Below are 24,211 nucleotides of genomic sequence, written 5' to 3' on the forward strand. Positions count from 1 at the left end.
TGCTGACTAACAAAGCAGCAAACTTAATATCTTCTGCGAATGCACAGTGGTAGGGGCTGTGCATTGCAGAGAAATGTTTCTGAAGAGCTCGGGGGCTGGAGTTAACTGATTGTTATCTGGTAGCAAGGTCTGGGTCTGGAGAGACTTGAGGAGTTTGCTGGTGAGGAAGACAGACTGGTGTGGCAGGAAGCTGATAATCTATTTGCTCAAAACTTCCTCTTACTGAGGCAGAGCGGTAACAGTGGCTCACAGTTCTAGGTATCCCCAGCAGTACATTACAGCAGCACCTTCATCATCATTGGCAATTTATAATTTATACAGTTCAGATATGATAACATAGTCTTTCACATTAGGAAAAATATCTGTACCAAAGAAACTACCTAGATATGCTCCTACATGACTAGTGCATAATGTTCAGATGATTTCTAGGCTGTGTAATGATAAAGGGAATAATTTAAAATGAACATGTAGCAACAGTTTAGTTCTGAGTTATTTTTGTTATGAATTAGAGTGTGTGAAACTTTTATGCATACAAAGGTCAGATGTTTTAGTTATTGCTGGATTAATTCACATTTGATTGAATTAACTTCCTTTACCAATACATTTACAAACTCTTTAAAGTCCCTTGTCTAGCCTCTGATTTTTCACCATATTGACAATTTCATAATTACAGGTTTTGTATAACAGCTTAGAGGAATTCTAATGCAACAGTGCTTACAGCAACTAGTCCAAAATTGATGCAATCCTTCCCAATTTTGAAAGTTGGCTAAAAGGTCACTAGGCCCCTCTGAAGGACCAGGTCATCTCATCCTGCAGTAATGTCTGTGGGAGAGATTCCTCTTTGTTAGGGTTATCGCTGTAAGGATCCCCAACAGAATTGACCACCCCTCACATAGAAATGAGTGCAAGGCCCATCCTCAACCCTAGCAGATACTCAGGAATCAATGGGAAGCAATGGCTGTACATACTTCTGCACCAGCTCTAGACCCTGATGGACCCTAACTTTCTCCACGCAGTTAGGCACTGCACTTGATCACAGCTGTCTCCACAACCTCCAGAGAAGTGGTAACACAGATTGGAGCTGTAGCCTCTTTTCTGATAAGCCCCATGGGGCTGAATGTGGGAAATGATGCGAGTTCCCTGTCTCTAACCCACCCAGTCTTCACCTGCTCCCTTAGCACAAATCCCAGACTTGTGTGATACACTCCATAGGGTCTGACATGGGGAAAGGATCTGTGCTGTGGAGGCAGCTGAGCCCCCCTCTGTGCAACTTGCACTTGGCTGCACAGTCAACTTATAGTCCTCTGTAAGTATCAGCTCGTGCTTATATATCCCACTTTCAAGCAGGTTTTTGACTCAAGTATTCTGTTACTTTAGTATTGCTTTGGGAAGCAGGGGCTATGATGCCATGGTTCTCTTAATCAGAGCTAGTCAAAACCTCAATTCCTGTGCTGTGGGAAATTCCAACACTTACAAAAAAATTCCCCCAGAAAAGGATATTACAAAGTGCTTTCATTTTGAAAAAGCAACCAAAAACACCACCACATCCTGTTCCCGTTCAATTTTTTTTCCACAAGGAAATAGAACAGCGGCTCTCTGGGCTGCCCCCAATTCCTGGGGGACTCTCTGTGCTGCTCCCAGGCAGTCAGGGGTAGCTTGGGAAGTCCCTAGGCTGTCCCTAACTGCTGGAGGAGTCCCCCGGACCAGCGATACTGGCTACATCTACATGGAAATAAAAAACCCACAGCTGCTGCAGCTCAGTTGACTCAGGCTGGCAAGGCTCAGGCTCTGGTAACTGGACCACTTTTTGGAAAGGTTTTACCAAGTACTCAGTGGAAGCTGTTGCTATAGTTGAGGGTTTACAACTGTGAATGTTCTTCCTTGCTCTGGTTCACCATCTATTGTCTGAAAAGCAACAATGTGTCTTGGTGCATGGACAAAATTCTGTCATCTTCAGTGGTATTGTGAACAATTCTGTTTTTATAGGTTCCTTAATGTCAGCTTTTTCTATTTGAGTCTATAAACATATTCAGATGCACTAAGACTATACATGACCCTTGTTGATTTTAGTGGTCATACATTGCATTATGCTGCTGCCCTAGCACCACAGTGATGTCAACTGATCTTTTAAGTTAAGATGTATAGACCTAAACCAGACCACCAAGCAAAACCCAGGGGGGCTGCAGAAAGTTTTGACATCTCGGCTGTTGGAATTGTTTCTACTGATCCAATGATCCAAGCATCATAGAATCATAGAATCATAGAATATCAGAGTTGGAAGGGACCTCAAGAGGTCATCTAGTCCAACCCCCTGCTCAAAGCAGGACCAATTCCCAGCTAAATCATCCCAGCCAGGGCTTTGTCAAGCCGGGCCTTAAAAACCTCCAAGGAAGGAGACTCCACCACCTCCCTAGGTAACGCATTCCAGTGTTTCACCACCCTCCTAGTGAAATAGTTTTTCCTGATATCCAACCTGGACCTCCCCCACTGCAACTTGAGACCATTGCTCCTTGTTCTGTCATCTGCCACCACTGAGAACAGCCGAGCTCCATCCTCTTTGGAACCCCCCTTCAGGTAGTTGAAGGCTGCTATCAAATCCCCCCTCATTCTTCTCTTCTGGAGACTAAACAATCCCAGTTCTCTCAGCCTCTCCTCATAAGTCATGTGCTCCAGACCCCTAATCATTTTTGTTGCCCTCCGCTGGACTCTTTCCAATTTTTCCACATCCTTCTTGTAGTGTGGGGACCAAAACTGGACACAGTATTCCAGATGAGGCCTCACCAATGTCGAATAAAGGGGAACGATCACGTTCCTCGATCTGCTGGCAATGCCCCTACTTATACAGCCCAAAATGCCGTTAGCCTTCTTGGCAACAAGAGCACACTGTTAACTCAAAGAGCACACTGTTGACTCATGCCAAGGTACACTGCACTGGGCCAGATTCTTGCTCTTTCGCTTTACGTGAGCATAATGGGGAATTCTCAGCTGGCAAACCCAGCCCTTTTCCAACCCACCCCCTGTGCTGAAGCTGAGTTGGATGAGGGGCATGCCTGCAGCAAATTTTATTCTAGAGAGACTTAGCTAGCGTATGGTTCCAGGGAACCTAGCTTAAATGACATTACCTTATTGCAATGTTAAATATTTATGTTTCATCTTTACTTTTGGACCCAAGATACCATTAGAAAACAAGTATTCCCCCTTAAGATTTTGTTTTCCTGGTGATATATTTGGAATAACTTAAGATCTGAAGTCTCCCAAGATTTTGTTTCCCTTGACATACACTGTGGTTGTCCCAAAGTTGGCTATTCTTTCTGCACATTTCAGTTTGCACTTTAACTCTTACCACTGAGCAAGTAGTGTTAAGTGTTGAAAGTCCAAGGGGTTTTACTAGTAATCAATTTAAACTTTTGACTTTACTCTTATACGCCTGTTTCTATTAACCAAACAGATAGCTGAGTCCTTTGAAACGTCAGTGAGTTTGATGTGTTATGTTGATCCAGTGCTTACAGCGCAAGCTTGAGACTCGGGAAACCTTGGTTCAACTCCTGGCTTGGCTATGTACTTCCTGTATGACCTTGGCCAAGTCACTTAGCCTCATCTCCCCTTCTGTAAAATGGGGATAAATAGCACTGCGCTGTTTCATAAGGGTGTTGCTAGCATTGGGAGTTGCTTGGATACTAAAGTAATGGTAGCTATAGCCATCCCATAGATATTTATTCCTATCTTTGTGAAGGATAGCCTTTCCTGATGTATTGTCAAATCCTAATACAATGTGTTGCTCAGTTTTGCTTTGGTTTGTCGTCTAAGAATATTAAAGTAGTTTGGTACCACTTGAATGGAGCTATCAAAGATGCAGATGGACATTCTTCTATACAAGAGCTAAAGGCTCTGCTCCATAGAAATTGCTCCAGTTTGACTCAATTGGTTTATAAATCTATTTAAATCAAGGCAACCCCCTTCTGTGGACATTCTTAAAGTAGTTTTAGAGGGTGCCATGTATTGATTTAGTTTAGTTCAATTTATTAAGCTAATAGTAGTGTTAGTAGTAGGCACTCAAAATGATTTAAGAGTGTCCACACAAGGGAATATCTGTTGGGCCTAAGGTTTAGTGGTCATAGTGTACTGAATCCTGGTGTATAGACACCACATCTACCTTTGGGAATGGGGCTAAAATCCTTGTTCTTCAGCTCAAATGACAGACCTCTGCCACTTGAGCGAAGGGAACTTGCTTATGTAGCAGCAGTGACAGGTCCTACTATCCTCTGTGGGACAGTAACTAGAGAGCAATGTTGCTCACTGTGTCACACACGCAAAGTAGGCATTTTGCATTTGATTTGTGCCAATACTGGCGTTTAACTTAAATAAACTTCTCCCTCCGTGCAACTTATCCCTCTGACTTATTTATAGAGAGCAATCATATCTCCTCTCAACCTTCATTGTTAGGCTAAACAAGCCAAGCACCTTATGTCTCCTCTCACAAGCTTAGTTTCTCCATTCTTCTGATCATCCAAATAGGCCATCTCTGCATCTGTTCCACTTTGAATTCATCTCCCAAAAATGGGAGACCAGAATTGCACACAGTATTCTAGATGAGGTCCCACCAGTGCCTTGAACAAAGATAATATTTCCCTCTTTCTCTTAACCTAATTAGCCTTTTTCACAGCCACATCCTACAGGCAGCTCATAATCATGCTGTGATCAACCAATACACCCAGGTCTTTCTCCTCCATTGTCACTTCCAACTGGTAAGTACACAGTTTATACTAAATAACGCATTGGTCCTTAAGTGCATGACCTTGCACTGTGCACTATTAAATTTCATCCTATTTCTATTACTGAAGTTAAGGTCATCCAGATCTTCTTGTAGGTTACTCTGGTCCTCCTCCATAGTGGCAATACCTCCCAAAATTTGCAGATAAATTATTAGCATGGCACAAGAAGTGGGAGCGAAGTCCTTAATGAAAATGTTAAATAAGATTAGCTCCAAGACCAATCTTTGAAGAACTCACTAGTAACCTCATTCCAGTTCACCTTTCAGTATGACCAGTGGTGGCCTCCCCTTTAACTAGTTCTTTACCCACCTTTCAATTCTTATACTAATCCTCATCTTCTGCAATTTAACAAATAGTTTACCATGTGCTACTGTATCAAATGCTTTACTGAAATCCAGGTAGAATAGATCTACTGCATTTCCTTGGCCTAGAACAGTGGTTCTCAAACTTTTTTTCCGCAGACCACTTGAAAATTGCTGAGGGTCTCAGCAGACCCCTTAATGATCTCTCCAAATGTTGTTTGTACCGTTAGCTAACTATTGTAAAGCGCTTTGGATAAAAGCGCTATATTAAAGAAAAATCAATAATTCACATTTTGTTTTACAAATAAAAGCACACAACTTATATTTTAATATCTGTAGTCTTACCTTTCTAAGGCGATGGATGTGCCCTCTCTCCCCCGCCGCGGCAGCTCCTGAGCTGGGGCTGGGAAGGAGCGGGGGGGGGTCTCTCCCCTGCCATAGTGGCCACAGAGCTGAGGCTGGGAAGGAGGGCCGTCTCTCCCCGCAACCACAGCCCTGAAGCTGGGGAAAGTCGCCTCTCTCTGGCCACCAGCCCTGCACGTCCCAAATTCCCCCCACCCCTTCTTCTCAACACACTGCCCCCTCCCACCTACCCCCTATTCCCCACCTCACCTGCCATCCGCTGCTCCACTAATTAGGTGGGTGGCCCTTCATTGTCTTGTGTGCGGCCACCCAGGCATGCACCTTAGAGGGAACTATCTGCAGACCACCTGAATGGAGCGTGCAGACCACTGCTGGTCTGCAGACCACAGTTTGAGAACCTTGGGCCTAGAAAATCAGTTATCTCAAGAAAAAGCTCAGGTTGGTCAGACACCTACCTTTTGAAAAAAAAAAGTCGTATTTTAGGCCAAATTGCCATTTACCTGTATGTCTTTAATTACTCTCTCTCAAAATTTGTTTTAAAACCTTGCATGCAATGGAAATCAAACTAATGGGCCTGTAGTTTTCCAGATAACTTTTTTCTCATTTCTTAGATAGAGGTACTATATTTTCCAAGTCTCCAGTCAGAGTACAACCCCTAAGTTTACAGATTCATTAAAAATCCTTGCTATCGGGCTTGCAATGTCAGGTGTCTTGGATAGAGATTATTCAGGCTCCCTGATTTGGACCCATTAAGCTGTTTGAGTTTGGCTTCTACCTCAGATGTAGTCATTTCTAATTCCCTGCTCTTGTTCCCATTAGCCACCCTGCCACTACCAATGAGCTCCTCACCACCCTCATTAAAAACCAAGGCAAAATGTTCTTTTATGTTGAGTCATATCTAGATGTTCTAATCTTCACCCCATCCTCAGCACCTTGCAGTTCTAGTTCTTTGTTTTCTATTTACATGGCTAAAGAAGCTTTTATTGTTGATTTTGATAGCCTTTGCAAAGTCCAGCTCTGCTTGGCTTTTGGCAGTTCTCACTTTCCCCCCACACTTCCTGACCTTCAAGATGTAGAAAGAACAGGAGTACTTGTGGCACCTTAGAGACTAACAAATTTATTAGAGCATAAGCTTTCGTGGACTACAGCCCACTTCTTTGGATGCATATAGAGTGGAATAAATATTGAGGAGTTTAAAAAAAAAATTTTTTTCTCTTACTTAATTGGCCTCTCAGAGTTGGTAAGAATTTCCACCTGTTTATGCTCTCTGTATGTGTGTATATATATCTCCTCAATATTTATTCCACTCTATATGCATCCGAAGAAGTGGGCTGTAGTCCACGAAAGCTTATGCTCTAATAAATTTGTTAGTCTCTAAGGTGCCACAAGTACTCCTGTTCTTTTTGCGGATACAGACTAACACGGCTGCTACTCTGAAACCTTTCAAGATGTAGCTTTCCTTGCTAATCCATCCCTTCATCCATTCTTTAGAGCCTTTCCACTTCCCCTTAATAACCAGTTTGAGATGCTTGTTCATCCAGTTTGGTCTTCCACCCTTCCCTATGAATTATTTTCCTCCTTGCTTGGGATGCAAGCTCCAGCCATTTTAAGTCAAAGTTGCAGAAACTAATTCTAAGCTTACTCCACATTCAGACTGCTGAATTCTTCAGGCTAGTCCACTTCCTGAACTATTTCCCTTCATTTTCTAAAGAAGTTTATCCCTTTGAAATCAACAACCCTACTTACAGACTTAGTTGTATATTCTTCCATTTAGTTTAAAGGGAATTAACTCATGATCACACAAACCAAGGTTGTCCTCTACAACCAGTTTTTCCATGAGGTCCTTGCTACTTACCTATACTAAATCTAAAATGGCATCACCTCTTGTTGCTTCAGTGACTATTTGGTGAAGAAATCTGTCAATTATCAGAGCCAGGAATATTTGGGCCCTATTAGTAGCATTTGTCCTCCAATCTCTATATGGGAAATGCTACTGGGAATTGTGTGATTATTAATAGTTAAAAAGTCTGTATCCATATCCAAAATCAGATCCTGGGTATTTATAGCAGCAATCTGCATCCTCTCTGTTGATTTTCCTCCCCCAGTATTAGATTCAGACATGGAAATTACAAGAGCATCTCAGCCACCTCCTCCAAATTCCTAGTTTAAAAGTCTTTAATCAGTTGTGCCAACCTCCATCCCAGAAGTCTATTTCCCTCCCTACTCAGGTGGAGTACATCCCATGAGAACAAGGAATGCCTTCTAGTGGTTGAACATCCCAAAGCTCTCCTAAGAGCACCATTGCCTGAGCCATGTGACAACCATCATAATCTTGTCTTATTTTCACTGTCCTCTAGAGGGACAGACTCACACTGAAGATCTCTTGAGCCTCCATTTTGTTAAATGTGTCTTCCTTGATGTGTCCCAGTGAGACTTTAGCAGCAGCATTTGTTCCCACAGGAAAAGTAATCCGATTCTTTCCTGCTCCTATTAGGATCTTCTTCAGACTCAGGTTCACATCCTGCATCTTCGCTCCAGGAAGACAGCACACTTCTATTCGCTGGATCAGCTCCAGTGACAGACCTGGCTGATGATCTTAGTAAGAAGTCCCGAATTATGTAGAACTGCCTCTTCATGGTGTTGATGCAAATCTCAGGTCTTCCCCCTTCTGTTCCTTCTGGCTGCAAGTCTTGTCTTCCGTTTTCACTTGCAATCTTCTGCCTCCTGGGGCTTTAATCTCTGGCTACCTCCATTGTCTCTTCCCCGCTTCTTGTAGAACTAGTTGCTCTTCTCTTCTTCCTTGCCTTCTTATCTTCTGTTATTGGCTGTTTCTCCCCTTCATTCTGGGGTTACAAATCAGGAAATAATTAAAAATAGCATTTGTATTGTGGTAATGGCAGAGGTTCCAGTCAAGATCAAGGCCCTGTTTTGTTAGCAGTAAGACTGGATGCCGCAAGTAAAGGCAGAGCTGTAGGAAAACCTTTATTAAGCAGAGAGGCCAGTGTTTTGTCCTGTAGCAGCCTAGCCATTAAATTGCATTCCTAAACTCTTGGAGACCTCACCAAAGTAGGCCTCTCCTGAAATCTGATCTTCGTCTTCCACGCCCTCTTATAATAAACACAGGCCTGTTCTGAGGACTGTACAAACCAGGGCCAGCTCCAGCTTTTTTGCCACCCCAAGCGGCGAAGAGGAAAAAAAAAAAAAAAAAAAAAAAAAAAAAGATAAAGCCACAATCGGCAGCACTTCGGCGGCAGCTGTACTGTGCCGCTTCATTCTTCGGCGGCAATTCAGTGGCCAGTCCTTCCCTCCGAGAGGGACTGAGGGACTCGCCGCCAAATTGTCGCCGAAGACCCAGACGTGCCGCCCTGTCCATTGCCTGCCCCACGCATCTGCTTCCTGCGCTGGTGCCTGGAACCAGCCCTGGTACAAACACAGGATGTCATGTTCCTTATCCTAAAGAGCTTACAAGCTAATTTGAAATAAATCACCAGTAACAATGAGATGAGGTGGATAATAGGAAAGACAAAGCTAACAGTAAGAACTCCTATGCTTAAATTTGTAAGGTTGAGGCTTTGTTTATGGCATGCTTATATATGTATTCTTGCAAAGTTGATTTGATTTACCGCATGCTTTTATATGTATAATTGAGTTACCGAGGGGAGGGATGTATTATGTCCATATATGTTCCCAACAACAAAGCTTGTTTACTGCAAGTGTTACTGGTATAACCACATTCTTAAAACCTAGATTTTGCACGTTTCGTAGTCCAAGAAGCAGTGAAAGAATGGTTTAAAGAGGAGAAAAGTAATTCAGTCACAAGTGGGTAGGAGAAGCTTAGTGTAACATTCTCCATATTCCTATAGATCATAAGTTCAAGTATAAAAACAGATTTAGTTTGATTTGCAGTTTTAACTAGTATTTCAAAAAATATCCCACAGTGTCTGAAGTATTGCCAAAATGAAAACCACCACCAAAAGTTATAGCTTAAATATTATGTCTGGACTTAGAGGTAAGGAAAGGGACAGGTAATCAAATCTCAACGTATGCCTTAAAACTTAAGATTTGATTAACCATTTTTTACTATTGTCTTTGCTTGTATAGTTATGGATGCTAATAGCCAGAGAGCTATCCAACACAAAAAAAATCCAGCCAGTGTGACTCAGTCACCTGTGGTAGTACATTTTAGAGATTGACTATGCCAGGGGTCAGCAACTTTTCAGAAGTGGTGTGCCAAGTCTTCATTTATTCACTCTAATTTAAGGTTTTGCATGCCAATAATACATTTTAACGTTTTTAGGTAGTCTCGCTCTATAAGTCTATAATATATAACTAAACTATTGTTGTATGTAAAGTAAATAAGGTTTTTAAAATGTTTAAGAAGCTTCATTTAAAATTAAATTAAAATGCAGAGTGCCCCGGACCGGTGGCCAGAACCCAGCAGCGTGAGTGTCACTGAAAATCAGCTCGCGTGCAGTCTTTGGGTTGCCTACCTCTGGACTATGCTATATAAGGGAGTATTTTCTTTTCTATTTGCTCTAAATTAGCTACTCTTTAATCAAATGTCCCTTTGACTCTCTGGATAAAGTGGAAGGACTGATCAGTTTATATTATTCTCTTCCATTAACTTCAAGGGAAAAAGTACAGAAGTCATCTGTTGTGTAAGCAGAGTTGAGGAATATTTAACTTAGAAAAAGCAGAGTTGTGGAATATTTAACTTAGAAAAAAAGTATTCCAAAAAGGCAACAGCCACTTCTATGGTGAAATAAAAAAAATAGTGCTTAAACTTTTGGTTCACTGACCCAGAATTCCAAACCATGACCTGTGGATCATCACAGTCACATTGTGCTAGCTTGCCTTTGATGCATTTAAAAACAATACACTGAAGGAAGATATACATAAACACTTTCTTAAAGTTAAATTTCTATGTGTACCATTGGTCAATTTGCCATGGGGGTGCTATTGGATTGCAAATGGGGGACAGTGGCCCATCTAACTGAATTGGAGGAGTACATGAGACTCTCTCAACTAACTTGTGGTCCACACTATTAAAAGTTGATGTGAAGAACAGTACGAAAGGAAGCCATTTGCAGTGCACAAGACATTGTAGTAGTTCTACTATACCCAGTAACTACACTGCATGTTCTTGAGTGCCATCTACTAGCATTTTATCTATTCACTAGCTCTGTAGCTATGTACAGACATCTTTTATCAAGCACTCCTGTAACATGCGCTATGAAACTTGAAAACCCCTAACTTATGGAAGGTACATGAATGTATGAAGCTGAGTTCTCTAGATGAATAAAACAGTTCTCTTCAGCTTTGTGTAAGATGTTCTTGCAAACTCAGATCACATAGCTGAGCTGCCATTAGGCAATGTCAGAACCACAGCATTTGAAAATTGAAATGGACCTTTGCCATTGAACGATGCCCTCTCCCTGCATAACCCTCTTTGTAGTGTTGGTGTACTATTCAGAAGAACCTTATCTGAGATGTCTAGACATCTCAAATCATCTTAAACCCTTAGGGCCAGATTGTGTCACTCAAATTGACTAGTACTTCACCCTGGGGGTGCAGAGTAAGGTGCTACTACACATAAGAAAGGGTGGCACATCTGTCCTTCATGCTTCAGCGAAGCTTCAGTAACGTTCATACTTCTAGATGCTCCACCAGATCAAATTTCATTGGATCCAGTTGCATCCTCTTCACCCTCTCAGCGTGGTGACAGAGAATCATCCCCATGTCTGACTTACAGACTTCATCATTCAACAGTATTGTCACATTGTTTTGGGGAACTGAGCCCTCTTGATCTATGTGTGGTTTCAGTGGGTATGTCTACACTACAGGATTATTCCAAATTTACAGAATTCGATTTTTGGCAACCAATTGTATAAAGTAGAGTGCATGTGGCCAAAATAAGCACATTAATTTGGCGGTGTGCGTCCATGTACTGAGGCTAGTGTCGACTTCCGGAGCATTGCACTGTGGGTAGCTATCCCATAGCTATCCCATAGTTCCCGAAGTCTCCCCCGCCCATTGGAATTCTGGGTTGAGATCCTAATGCCTGATGGGGCAAAAAACATTGTTGCTGATGGTTCTGGGTACAGCCTCACCTCTCCCTCCGTGAAAGCAACGGCAGACAACCATTTCGTGCCTTTTTTTCCTGGGTGAACTGTGCAGACACCATACCACGGCAAGCATGGAGCCCGCTCAGCTCAAGACAGCAGTCATGAATATTGTAAACACCTCGCACATTATCGTGCAGTTTATGCTGAACCAGGACCTGAAAAACCAGGCGAGGAGGAGACGGCGACGGTAGCGCGGCGACAAGAGTGATGAGGACATGGAGAACAGAATTCTCTCAAACTGTGGACCCCGGCGCTTTGGAGATCATGCTGTTAATGGGGCAGGTTATAGCCATGGAACGCCGATTCTGGGCCCAGGAAACAAGCACAGACTGGTGGGACCGCATAGTGTGGAAGATCTGGGAGGATTCCCAGTGGCTGTGAAACTTTCGCATGCGTAAGGGCACTTTCATGGAACTTTGACTTGCTTTCCCCTGCCCTGAAGTGCAAGAATACCAAGATGAGAGCAGCCCTCACAGTTGAGAAGCGAGTGGTGATAGCCCTGTGGAAGCTTGCAACACAAACAGCTACCGGTCAGTTTGGAATCAATTTGGAGTGGGCAAATCTACTGTGGGGGCTGCTGTGATGCAAGTAGCCAAAGCAATCACTGAGCTGCTGCTACCAAAGGTAGTGACTCTGGGAAATGTGCAGGTCATAGTGGATGGCTTTGCTGCAACGGGATTCCCTATCTTGGCACCGGAGCACCAGGGCAGCCAGTACATAAACTGCAAGGGGTACTTTTCAATGGTGCTGCAAGCACCGGTGGATCACAAGGGACATTTCACCAACATCAACGTGGAATGGCCAGGAAGGGTTCATGACGCTCGCCTCTTCAGGAACACTAATCTGTTTAAAAGGCTGCAGCAAGGGATTTACTTCCCAGACCAGAAAATAACCGTTGGGGATGTTGAAATGCCTATAGTTATCCTTGGGGACCCAGCCTACCCCTTAATGCCATGGCTCATGAAGCTATATACAGGCAGCCTGGACAGGAGTCAGGAGCTGTTCAACTACAGGCTGAGCAAGTGCAGAATGGTGGTAGAATGTGCATTTGGACGTTTAAAGGGTTGTTGGTGCATGTTACTGACTCGCTCATGTTACTGCTGCTTGCTGTGTGCTCCACAATCTCTGTGAGAGTAAGGGGGAGACCTTTATGGCGGGGTGGGAGGCTGAGGCAAATTGCCTGGCTGCTGATTACGCGCAGCCAGACTCCAGGGCGATTAGAAGAGCACTGCGCATCAGAGAAGCTTTGAAAACCAGTTTCATGACTGGCCAGGCTACGGTGTGAAAGTTCTGTTTGTTTCTCCTTGATGAAAACCTGCCCCCTTGATTGACTCATTCTCCGTAAGCTATCCACCCTCCCCCTTCAATCACAGCTTGCTTTCAAAGGAAATAAAGTCACTATTGTTTAAAAATAATGTATTCTTTATTAATTGATTATAAAAAGAGGGAGAAAACTGACAAGGTAGCCCGGGTGGGGTTTGGGAGGAGGATAGGAGGGAAGGAAAAGGCCACTTAAGAAATTCAAAATAATGACAGCCTTTTGCTTAGGCTGTCCACCGGGGTGAAGTGGGAGGGTGCACAAAGCCTCCCCCCTCCCCACATTCTTACACGTCTGGGTGAGGAGGCTATGGAACATGGGGAGGGCGGTTATACAGGGGCTGCAGCGGCACTCTGTGATCCTGCTGCCATTCCTGAAGCTCCACCAGACGCTGGAGCATGTTCGTTTGGTCACGCAGCAGCCCCACTGTTGCATCCTGCCTCCTCTGATCCTCCTGCTACCACCTCTCATCTCGAGTGTCCCTCCTCTCTTCACATTCGTCCCTTCTGTCCTCACGTTGGTCCCTCCTGTCCTCACATTCACTGGCAGATTTCCTGTACTGGGATACCGTGTCCTTCCACTCATTCAGATGAGCTCTTTCATTGCGGGTCGATTCCATGATTTCAGAGAACATTTCGTCTCATGCGTGTTTTTTTCACCGCCTTATCTGAGATAGCCTTCGGGACAGAGGAGGGAGGCCTGAAAAATTTGCAGCTGCGAGAGGGTAAAAAGGGAGAGAAATATTTTTAAAGATACATTTTACAGAACAATGCTTATTCTCTTTCACAGTGAACAACACTATTCACATTACATAGCACATGTGATTTCAGTACAAGGTCGCATTTTGCATCTTAATATTGAGTGCCTGTGGCTTTGGTGTTAGAGATCACAGATGAAGGTCCGGGCAACAGAATTCGGCTTGCATACAGCCATGGTAAGCCATTGTCTTTCGGCTTCTGCAACCTTCCTAAAAGCAGCGCCCTCCTTTCCCACATACCAAGCAAAGCCTGTTGAGTGCTGTGGTTTTCCTGTTAATGTGCAGCAGCAGAAACCAAACTAACCCCCCCCCCCATCCAATTCTCTGGAATGATCGCTTTATCCCTCCTTCCACCGCCTGGGTGGTATCAGGGAAGATCCCTACTAGCCAGACATGAAAAGCTCAGCGCCAATGCCCTCCTCTTTCCCCCGCTTGGCTAACTGCAGGGAAGGATTTCTTTTCAGCCACAGGCAAACAGCCCAGTAGGAATGGCCATCTCTGTCCCTTTAATTAAATCCCCGTAGTTCAACCAGGTTACCATGAACGATATCACTCTCCTGAGGATAACACAGCAAGATAAAGAACGGATGTTGCTTGAATGCCAGCAAACATTGGGACCATACGCTGCCAGGCTTTGTCATGCAATGATACCAGATTACTTGCTACTAGCATGGCGTGGTCAAGTGTCCTACAATGGAGGACGGAATAAGGCTGCACTGCCCAGAAACCTTCTGCATAGGCTTTTGGAGTACCTCCAAGAGAGCTTCATGGAGATGTCCCTGGAGGATTTCTGCTCCATCCCCAGACACGTTAACAGACTTTTCCAGTAGCTGTACTGGCTACGAATGCATCCCAAGTCCTCAGGGCAAAATAATCATTAAAAAATGCTTGCTTTTAAACCAGGCTTTATATTTACAAAGGTACACTCACCAGAGGTCCCTTCCATGGCTTCATGGTCTGGGATACTGCCTTGGGAGGGTACTTCATTCAGGCTGAGAAAAAGATCCTGGCTGTTGGGGAGAACGGAGTGCTGTGTGCTCTCCGCAAACTCATCGTCCTCCTTCTCCTCATCTTCCCCGTCCGCAGAATCCTCAGGCATGGCTGAGATTACCCCCTCCTCAGAATCCACGGTCAGAGGTGGGGTAGTGGTGGCGGCCCCCCCTAAAATTGCATGCAGCTCAGTGTAGAAGCGGCATGTCTGTGGCTCTGCCCCGGACCTTCTGTTTGCTTCTTTGGTTTTGTGGTAGGCTTGTCTGAGCTCCTTAACTTTCACGCGGCACTGATAGGAGTCCCTATCGTGGCCTCTCTCCATCATGCCCTTGGAGATTTTTTCAAATGTTTTGGCATTTCGTCTTTTGGAACATAGTTCTGCTAGCACAGAATCCTCTCCCCATATAGCGATCAGATCCAGTACCTCCCGTACGGTCCATGCTGGTGCTCTTTTTCAATTATCGGCCTGCATGGTTCCCTGTGCTGATGAGCTATCTGTGGTCACCTGTGCTCTCCACGCTGGGCAAACAGGAAATGAAATTCAAAAGTTCGCGGGGCTTTTCCTGTCTACCTGGCCAGTGCATCTGAGTTCAGATTGCTGTCCAGAGCGGTCACAATGGTGCACTGTGGGATAGCTCCCGGAGGCCAATACCGTCGAATTGCAGCCACACTAACTCGAATTCGAAATGGCAATGTCGATTTCGGCGCTACTCCCCTCATCGGGGAGGAGTACAGTAATCGATTTTGAGAGCCCTTTATATTGAAGTAAATGGCTTCGTTGTGGGGTGCAGGGTTAATTCGATTTAACGCTGCTAAATTCGACCTAAACTCGTAGTGTAAACCAGGCCAGTGTTTACTTCTTTGCCAATAGTCTGACAATACATTGTGGTTAATGAAAACTCAGACAAGATGAAAAGTGATTTTAAGTGCTTATATTTGCAGATCTCAAGCAGCTACAACAGTATGAGGAAAATCTTTTGCAAGTATATCTTAAGGGTTAGAGTACTCCTCTACAGCGTTTCAAGTGTTGAATATGTGACCGGGTTTAATAATAACTTTTTCAACAACAGCTATCTAGGTGAAAGGTTAAAATAATGTCATCTGCTTAGGTTTCCTGAAAGAATGTTAATAGTTACCTGGGATCAAAGTTAACCATTCACAAATGCTGATGTGCCTTGAGGGGATAAAACAGCATTTGCTCCATTCTGATTGGAGATAATTAGAGGTTAGAATGCCAGGAGAAAGATAACCTAATAAAGAAACGTTTTAGATTACAAAGTTGCCTCTCCAGTTTTCATAATCATTGTACAACAGTGCACTGGGCTGCTGTGAGTTGGCTCTAAAAGCAATGTATTTAAAAAAGTAGTACATCAAGGTTTTTGGGGGACACCACAGACAGCATTTCACAGAATACACCCGAGGACTTTAGCTTCACTGCATATAAATATTCATCCCCTTATTTGTATAACTAAAGCACAGAGGGAGGGCTACATTTACTACATTTGTAAATGTGAACTTTCCCAGACTTTCAGTGTGGCAGCAGGGCCTGATCCTGCAAACATTTACTCATCTGAGTAATCCAACTAAAATCAAAGTTTTGCACACATGAGTATGGGTTTGCAGAATCAGTCTAATGCTTTTAAAATTTCATATGTAACGGTTTGGCAAATACAGCCACTGTCTGATTCCCCCAGACTTCTCTTTAACAAGCTTTACTGCAAACCACAGTATTCTAAACATATCACCGAGGAAAGTCATGTGCATTGTCCAGGATTTATGTAAGTTAAAACAAATGTTAATGGCTCATTATTTGTGAAGATTGTGGAAGATGCTATTTTTAGCACTATATGAAAAAATAGGTCTGTGCTGTTGCAACAGGAATCTGAACAAGAGCTCTCAGTGTTATCCAAGGTGCAACACCAATTGTAAGCCAATTTTAAATAATTGGTTTAAAGAGTTTAGTCTTTGCCAAAAAGTCTAGAACTTAAAAATGCCCTTTGTTTTCTTTAGTAAATAAAGGAGATGAAGCTTGAGGTACAGTAGCCTGGATAGTAACAAAAATCAGTCCTAGCAATCTTTATCCAGCTTGAAGTCCTGACTTCACTGAGAGATTTTTCCCAATTAGGAGAACTGGAGGGTTGGGCACGGTCTAAAAAATTAGGTCATGGCAAGACAGAGAAACCAAACCAAGAATTGTTTAGTCACCACACCTCTAATTAAGAAACACCAAGTTACAATGCACAGAGAAACACACCCAAAAGAACTCCAAAATGGCATTTATTCTGCATGAGGTATTCAATTTTACATAATCCATGAGGTACTCCCTTTACCAGTTGTGAAGAGGCTCTTACATTTTGGGATACCACTTTTGTTGTCTCATGTCCAAAAAGCAAAAGGAACTACTACAAATATGAAAGAAACAGAACGATGAAGTATCATAAGAGATTAACATTTTGAAGTGATGTGATGCCAAAGTTAAGGGATTCTCTCTAAGATATCCCACCTTAGTTCCATAAAGGTGAAATTACCTGTGTAAGATAAGAAGACCATCAATTCAATACTCTTTCCCACAAGAAGGGTCAGTCCTCCAGCCCATGTTAACAACCTAAATCCACCAGTCCATCTACTCTTCCTAGGGCTCTGTGCCTCTTGATCCATCATGCTGTGTTCCCTTTCTCCTACCCTACCAGCTTATAGAGGCTGCTCCTCACAGCAGCAGCTGGTTGTTTTGCAGCTGCCACAGTCAGCAGTGGTGCCAGCAAGTCAGACTACGATTTGTGTGATACCATGTTTAGAACTAAATGAGTCTCATCTTTGACTTTCCTTTCCTACAATAAGTATTTCAGACACACATGCTTATTCCAGTTGTATTTAGAGGCCCCAGCTGATATCAGGGCCTCATTGTGCTAGGTGCTGTACAAATGAGTATGAGACAGTTGCTGCCCCAAAGAGCTTATGTAACCCACACACCTCCTGAGTGTGGTGTTCTGTCCCCTCTAGTGGCACTGAGACCACTTAGCGATTAATGAGTCTGCTCTACAGCTTAGCTAAGGGCCAATTGGTTTTTAGCTCATGCAGTAGTGGCTCATGCACAGAGGTCCCAGGTTCGATCCCGCCCATTGACAACCGGGGTCTGTCGGAGTTACACTTACAGTCTAAATAGGGCAAGACAGAGGTAGGGTGCTGAGCACAAGAGTCTTGCCCAAGTCATATAGAAAGTTGCAGCAGAGCTGGAAATTGTGATTCAGGAGATTTGAGTTCAATATGGAGCACAAGACACACTAATCAAACTCTTTCATCTACAGGCTGGGACAGACACAAATTATTACTAGTGAGAAATGTTCTAGCAGTTCTAGCAATCAAGGCCATGTGAGCAGATGAGACCACACTGCAGCTGCTCCTTCTGTCCCAGCCTCAGTGAATTAAACATTAACAAGCAGAGCTAGCTTTAGCATTTTTGGACTAACCTGAAGAGCACCTCCAAATGAAGCCAATTCCTATTCATTATCACATTGCTGTGTGCCTGCCTAAGAGCTTGGAGGGTTAGCAAGGTAAATTTGGGGCATATCCCATCTATAGCTATAAATGAGAGATCTGAAGGACCCTCCAGCCTTCCCTTGCAGAAGTAAAGCCCAGCTGCTCTACTAGCAACTGGTTTGCATTTCCAAGTCTCCTCACAAGGAAAAGGCTAGAGACTTTTTTAAAAAACAAAAAGCCCAGAGTCTGCTTCATGGAGCTCAAAGATTCTGTTAATTAGGGGCTCCAATGAGCCTCCAGGAAGCCAGTTCAGGGTCATTGTTATATGCATTAGGTCACTCAAGACTATAGCAGCAGGATGCTTTTTATGTAAAGATTGATGTACAAGGAATGCTCCAGACTGATGGAGAACTATCCCCTATCTATTCCTCCAGATGGTATCAAGATGATCCTGGCCATCCATTAGGGAACATCTGCATAGAGTGATGCCTTTACTATGCTCTATAAAGTACTTATATGGCTCCCTGTTGTCATAGAGTGCCTCACTACATCCGAGAGTTAGGGAAGTGCTATTATCCCCATTTCACACATGAGAGAGGCTCATGAGAGAGGCTAAGTGACTTGCCTATGGTCACACAAGAAGTCTGTAGCAGAGTAGGGAATCAAAATCTTAGGCTAGTGCCCTGGTTACTGGATCTCTGTCCACTGAACAACTGCAAGTTCTGCAGCTTCTGGGCTCTCCACCAAAAGTGCTGTACTCTCCCTGCAAAACAGACTATTAGCAAGTGTGACTAGAGAATGCCATGAAGGCAAGGAGAGAGAAATATTTAAATATACATTGGACCACAGAAAGTGACTCTATAGCTCAGTGCTTAGGCCACTCACCTGAGAAACCTAGGGTCAAGTCCCTGCTCCAATGACTATTTAAGTCTTTTGTACAAAGTGGAACAGCTTCAATGGTGGAGACTGAGAGGTCAGCCCCTGAATACCTACTATCCCAGTGGTTAGGGTGCTCATCTGGGAAGTGGGAGATCTGGGTTCATAGATTCCAAGGTCAGAAGGGACGATTGCAGTCATCTAGTCTGACTCCTGTACAAACACAGAACTTTCCCCAAATAATTCCTAGAGCATCTCTCCTTTAAAAAAAAGATTAATCTTTATTTAAAAGCAGCCAGTGATGAAGAATCCACTATGACCCTTGGTAAATTGGTTCAATGGTTAGTTACCATCACTTAAAAATCTACACCCTTATTTCGAGTAGGAATTTTTTTCTAGCTTCAACTTCCAACCATTGGATCATGTTATACTTTTCTCTGCTAGATTGAAGAGTCCATTATTAAATATTTGTTCCCCACGTAGGTAATTCTAGACTAATCAAGTCATCTCTGAACTCTCTTTGTTAAACTAAATAAACTCAAGGAGCTCAGCCTATCACTATAAGATGTTTTCTTATCCTTTAATTGTTATTGTGGCTTTTCTCTGAACCGCCTCCAATATATCAACATCCTTCTTGAATTGTGGGCAGCAGAACTGGACAAAGTGTTCCAGCAGCAGTCACACCAGTGCCAAATACAGAGGTTAAATAACCTCTGTACTCTTACTCAAGGTTCCGTATTTATGCATCCAAGGATTGCATTAGCCTTTTGGCAATGATATCGCTCTGGGAGCTGATGATCAGCTGATTATCCACCATGGCCCCCAAATCTTTTTCAGAGTCACTGACTTCCAGGATAGTCTCCCATCCTGTAAGTATGGCCTACATTCTTTGTTACTAAACGTATTTACATTTAGCCATATTAAAACACATTGTTTGTTTGCACCCAGTGTACTGAGTGATCCAGATCACTATCAATGAGCTGTCTTCATTTATCACTCCCCTAATTTTTGGGTCATCTGCAAACTTTCAGTGAAGATTGTGTGTTTTCTTCCAGGTCACTGATAAAAAATGGTTAGCATAGGGCCAAGAACCAATCTCTGTGGGACCACTCTAGAAACACACCCAGCTTGATATATCTCAATGTAATAGACCCTGTTTACAATCAGTTAGCCCGTTTTTAATCCATTTAACATGTGCCATTTTATGTTATTTTAGGTTTAAATCAAAATATCACATGGTACCAAGTCAAGAGTCTTACAGCAGTCTAAGGATATTATATCAACATTCCCTTTGTCAGCCACACTTGTGTAAAAAAAAAAAAAAAAAAAAAAATCACACACTCTCTTTCCTCTCCATTTAACATAAACTCATGTTCATTAGAAGTAGAGTCCTGTATCAGCTGCTCCACTATCTTGCCCAGGATTGATGTCAGGCGGACAGGCCTCTAATTACCCAGATCATCCATTTACTCTCTAAGATTAGCACATTAGCTTTCTTCTGGAACTTCCCCAGTGTTCCAATACTTAATGTTGATCTTAAATAATAGTCCAGCAAGCTACTCAGAGAGCTTTAAAAACAAAAAAACGCTAACAACCTTGTGCAAATTATCTGGACCTTCTGATTTCAAAATCTTACTTTAGTAGCTGCTATTTAACATATTCCTGAGATACTAGTGGAATTGAAAATGTTATCACATGCCACATCACATGACAGTCACAAAAACAGATGACTGACTATTTCCCCTCAAATAGCTAATTTATTGAACATTTCTGCCTTTTCTGCATTTTTGATAATTCTACCATTTCCATCTAGTAATTGACTAATACCACTGTTATGTTTCTTTTTGTTCTCATGACACTTTAAACACCTCTTATTATCCTAAACTCTGCTGAATTTCTTGTTGTGTCTGTTTGCTTCTCTTATCAATTTTCTACAATTCCTAGCTTCTGATTTATATTCTTTACTGTGGCCTTCCCCTTTCTTCCATTTTTTATAGCTGCCTTCACTTCCTTTAAACCAGGTCATTTAAGCCAATATGGCCTTCTTCCTTGATGGTAAAAAGTCCCTGCTCTGAATCAGAGTGGGGAAATGTACCCAGGTCTCCCAAATCCTGGGTGAGTGTCCTCTAACCAGTGAGCTATAGTGTCCCCAGATTTGTTTCGACACAAGAAAGGACTGACCTAGTTTAGATCCTTAACGCCAGGAGTTAGTTCACAACTATGACTCCCAAGTGGAGATAGGCACCTAAGTCCTCGTAATTTCCTTGTGCCTAGGTTAGGCGACTTCCCATAAGGGTATGTCAACACTGAGCTGGAGGTATAGTTTCCAGCTTGAGGGGAGACACCTGCACTAGCTCAGAGCTAGTGTGCTAAAATAGAGAGAATAACCAAAGTGGCACAAATGGTGGGAAGGGCTAGACACTCAACTATATACACCTAGTACCTTGAACAGATAGTGCTCCGGGCAGCTAGCCCTTCCCACTGCTGCAGCTACACTGCTGTTTTTAACACACTAGCTCAAATAGAACTAGCATGGGTATGTCTACTCAAGCTGGAACTTAAGTCTTCCAGCTCCAAGTGCAGACATACTGGAAATCCTCTTTATGCATCTGGGCCTAACTGGTTCTGTGCCACTGAAGTCAGAAGGAGCTTTGTCACTGAATTCAGGGGGTACAGGATCAGGCCCCAAGAACTCAGACAGATATTCTGATGTCTGCTAAGGCAACTGCAAGAACTAAGGCCAAGGGCCAGAAAATTCAAAAGTCACTGTTTATTCCGACCCTACTATCAGCTCTGTGACAAAGTTATGGTTATGTCAAGATCCTTTCTAATTCCTGGGCAGAGGGGGTTAAAATCTTTTAGTGTCTGCCAAAAGACAAATAAATGCAAGCATTATGTTTACAGAGCCTGTTGTGTGACCTTTTGCACACATTCTTTCCCAAGAATTTATCAAAGGAGGGAAAAAAATAACCCAGTTCAGGTGGATATTTTCAACATAGGTTGATAGGAGCAACAAGAAGGAAGTCAGTGGGAGAATCTGCTCAACATCTTACATGTCTATACACAAATGCAAGGAGTATGGGGAACAAACAGGAAGAACTGGAAGTATTAGTACATTAGCTACATTACGACAATTGACATCACAGACTTGCTGGAATAAGTCATGACTGGAATACTGTTTGAGAAAGATATAAGGGAGGAGGTATTGCATTATACATCAAGAATGTGTTCACTTGTTCTGAGGTCCACAAGGAGGTGAGCACCAGATCAGTTGAGTCTCTCTGTGAAAAGATAATAGGGGTAAAAAATAGGGGTGACTTAATGGTAGGGGTTTACTATAGACCACTAAATCAGGAAGAGGAGACGGATGAGGCATTTCTAGAACAAATAAATATCCAAAACACAAGGCCTGGCAATAATGAGAGATTCTAGCTACCCAGATATCTGTTTGAAAAGTAATACAGCCAAAACAAAGTTTCTAATAATTAATAAATGTATTGGAGACAACTTTTTGTTTCAGAAAGTGAAGGAAATAAACCAGGCAAATAACCATTTCAGACTAATTCTGACTAACAGGGAGGAATTGGTTGAGAATCTGAAGATGAAAGGCAATTTGGGTGAAAGTGACCATGAAATAATGATTTCATGATTCCAAGGAGAAGGAGTGAGCAGCAGAATAAGGAATATGGACTTCAAAAAAGCAGACTAAAACTCAGAGAATTGGTAGATTATGTTCCCTGGGAAGAAGATCATTCTAAGGGATAAAGGAGTTCAGCGAGCTGCCAGTTTCTCAATGAAGTAGTATTAGAGTCACAACTGCAAACTAGCCTGATGCAAAGGAAAGATAGGAAGAATAGTATGATGCCAATATGGCTCCATCAGTGGCTCTTTGATAACCTTAAAATCAAAAAGGAATCCTACAAAAAGTGGGAACAGGGATGAATTGCTAAGGAGGAGTAGAAAAGAATAGCAGAAGCATATAGGGACAAAGTCAGAAAGGCTGAAGCACAAAATGAGTCACATCTACTAAGGGACATAAAGCAGTAAGAACAGGTTCTTGAAATATATCAGGAGCAAGAAAAAGAAATAAAAGTAGATCCTCTAGTTAGCAGGGAAGGAAAGCTAGCAAATGAAATCAAGAAGGCTGAGGTATTTAATGCCTATTTTACTTCAGTCTTCACTTAAAAAAGGTTAATGGTGACCAGATACTCAGCATAATTAATATAAACAAGGGGGAAGAAATACAAGCCAAAATAGGGAAAGAACAGATTAAAGAATATTTAGATAAATTAGATGTATTCAAGTCAGCAGGATCTGATCAAATTAATCCAAGGGCACTTAATGAACTAGCTGAAGCAATCTTGGACTCACTGGGAATTATTTTCAAGAAGTCATGAAGGATGGGTGAGGTCCCAGAGGATTGGAGAAGGGCAAACATAGTACCTATCTTCAGAAAGGGGAACAAAGAGAACGTGGAAAATTATAGACCAGTCAGCTTAGATTCAATACTGGGAAAGATAGTGGAACAAATTACCAAACATTTTCTTATATCAAATTTATAAGAAATAAGAAATGGATTTGTCAAGAACAAATCATACCAAACCAAATCTAATTTCCTTCTTTGACAGGGTTACTAGCCTCATAGATGAAGGAAAAGAGTAGATGGGAAATATCTATTTTAAGAAGGCTTTTGAGACAGTCCCACATGACATTCCCATAAGTAAACTAGAGAAATGTGATTAGGTGAAATAACTGCAAGGCAGTGCACAAATGGCTTTATTCAAAGAGTAGTTATCAATTGTTCATTGTCAAATGGGGGAGACAGATCTAGCAGGGTCCCCCAGGAGTCAGCCCAGGGTCTGATACTATTCATTATTTTCATTAAAGACATGGATAATGGAGTGGAGAGTGGCACGGGTTGGATCACAGAAACCCCCCTGGGGCTGCTAACTGATGTGCTGAGACTACTTCTAACCTGTTTTCCCTGCCAGCTTGGGACTCCAGAACCTTGCCTGTTTGAGCCAGACACGCTAGCCTGCTACAAACCCAGATCCAGGTCTGAACAACATCCCCCAAAAGCTGCAGGCTTAACTGAAAACAGCTTAAAAAGTGTTCCTGTTTCCAACACTCAGATGCCCAGCTCCCAATGGGGTCCAAACCCCAAATAAATACGTTTTACCCATATAAAGCTTATACGGGGTAAACTCATAAATTGTTCGCCCTCTATAACA

The sequence above is a fragment of the Trachemys scripta genome, chromosome 5 (genome assembly GCF_013100865.1).
Source record: "Trachemys scripta elegans isolate TJP31775 chromosome 5, CAS_Tse_1.0, whole genome shotgun sequence".
NCBI lineage: Eukaryota > Metazoa > Chordata > Testudines > Emydidae > Trachemys > Trachemys scripta.